The sequence below is a fragment of the Nuphar pumila genome, chromosome 14, assembly GCF_984573655.1.
Source record: "Nuphar pumila chromosome 14, dmNupPumi1.hap1.1, whole genome shotgun sequence".
Classification (NCBI taxonomy): Eukaryota; Viridiplantae; Streptophyta; class Magnoliopsida; order Nymphaeales; family Nymphaeaceae; genus Nuphar; species Nuphar pumila.
Window position 1 is genome coordinate 1,301,244 of NC_143262.1, and position 2,218 is coordinate 1,303,461.

Genomic DNA, 2,218 nt, shown 5'->3' on the forward strand with positions numbered 1-2,218 from the left:
TCAAAGAAATAGGCCCATGACACTTAAGCTCATGGATGATGTAAAAACCTCAGGTTCTCCTTGACCAATAGAGGGTACACCTAGCTTCAACCTCGTGGCAAACGATGCACACCCATAGTTTTCAACTTGTGACATCCATCCTGCGTGGTGACATTCACACACGTCCAGTAACAAGACGAGGAGAGCCTTCATGGGCACAACTAAACAAGAATGTGCCCTATAGTATCATTAAAACAGAAGTAGGCAAAGCCTTCTCTCTCTCTCCTGAAAATTGAATCGTGCATTTAAAAGTAATTTTAACGCGTTAATTATTTTGTTTTTCTCTCCAATGAATGCAGAGCATAACACAGGATCAACAGTCAACAATTAGAAGAAAAGCCCAAGAAGAAGAAGAAGAGCAGCGACACCAACAATGACGACGGCGAGGAGATCAACTAGCAAGTCCGAAAGACCAAATACAAGCGCTTAGCCTTTCACTCCAATATCCAACGGACGGTACACAGATGATGAAAAAGGAGAGAGAGAGAGAGAGAGAGAGAGAGAGAGAGAGAGAGAGAGAGAGAGAGAGAGAGAGGTGAATGAAGGAACAACCAAGTGGGGAAGTAGCAAGCTAGGTGCAGAGCTCCCGAGCGAAGCCGAGTCGGGAGTTGGCGAGGTCGATGACGACCCGCTGGTTCTGCTGCTGCAGGTTGGCGATGACGTTGACGACGGAGTCAACGTTGGGGGGAGCGGCGGCCATGGCCAGGCACGCCAGCGGCTCCGACGTGCTGTGGATCATCACGTTCTCCATCTCCAGCGTCACGTCCATCCCCTCGAAGTGCAGCGTCACGTTGGGCGGCACCGCCGGCGACCTGAAGCACGTGTCGAACGCCCCGAGGCTCGTCACGGGTCCCCTGAACAACCTTCTGAACTCGTCTCGTATCGCCGCGTAGACCGGCGGGACGAACCGGGTTATCACCGTCCCAGAATCCACCACCGTCCCGGCCCCCGTGTTAGGGTTGAAGACCGGCAGTATCGAAGCAGACGCCACGAGCTTGCTGCCGACGCTGATCCCCGTGAGGTTGGCGTAGTAGAGGGAGGGGCGGTGGGGGTTGGTCAGCAGCGGGGTGGTCCTGATCAGCCTGGGCTGCCCGACCGGACCGAGACGAAGAGAACCGGAGAAGTAGTAGGATCGGAAGCTCGGGAGGCAATAGGAGAAGGTGCCGTGGTAGAGCGGCCACGTCTGCGAGAGCAGGGAGAGTGGGCCGCGACCCAGTCCGAGGAGGCCCTGCGGCGGCAGCGAGTTGCCTACCGCCGATCGCACGCCGCCGAAGGCGAACCCGGGGATGACGTCGAGGGCCAGCCGGAGGGTGTCCTTGTAGAGCGCGGCGGAGAAGTTGGAGTTGCCGCCGTAGGTCTGGTTGAAGAAGCAGGCGGCGGCGGCGAGGTCGCCGCAGTAGCCGGTGCTCAGGCGAGAGCATTCCGGGGAGTGGCAGCCGGGCTGCCGGAAGGTGACGGAGCGTTTGGGGAAGAAGGCGGAGGAGGTCGAGGGGCAGCCGGTGCAGCCGACCGTGGGCACCCACGTCGCGTCGTTGCTGGTGTCGAGGACCATGAACATGAGCTGCCCCGGGGTGCCAAGCTTCACCCTTACGACGTAGTTGCCGGAGTTGGTGACGTGGAGTCCGGACGCCACCGGAACGGAGGGCTTCCGGCCTGTGATGGCCTCGAGGCGGGATGCGTCGTTGGTGGCCATCTGGAGGACGGAGTCGAGGAGGGAGATGGAGGGGTTGTTGGCGGAGGAGAAGGGGGAGCATTTGGAGTTGATGTGGAGGAGGGTGAGGGTGGTTGAGCCGTCGCTGGCAGGTGGAGCGGTGGCGCACGGGTTGGAGACGGCGGAAAAGACGTACAGGAACAGGAAGAGGAGTGTTAAGAAGGGGGCCGCCATGGTTAAAGAGGGGAAGGTCGAGGGCGTCTCACGCAACGTTAGCAGAGGTAGCTGCTCGTATATATAACCTAAAGAAATTAAAGTGCCACGAAAACAGAATTATGCTATACAAAAATAATATCCTTTTTTCGTGTTCATGTGGACCCTCGTTTACACTTGGAATATCCTCATTCTTCGCAATTATTCAGGAAAAAAAGAAGGCATCATTAAAGACTCGATCGTTCCCCGTTAAGCTTATGAAAAAATAAAAGGAAACGTTACAAATGTTAGAACCGTATCTTGGTTGGTGTTTTT

General features: G+C 56.1%; 1 pseudogene across 1 annotated transcript; it reads right to left on the reverse strand.

The window, feature by feature from the left end:
* Positions 1–369: 369 nt before the first annotated feature.
* LOC149816020 (aspartyl protease AED3 pseudogene) lies at positions 370–2,007 on the reverse strand (annotated as a pseudogene). The gene has a single exon (XR_016427595.1). The product of XR_016427595.1 is annotated as an aspartyl protease AED3 pseudogene (transcript).
* Between the last annotated feature and the right edge of the window lie 211 nt (positions 2,008–2,218).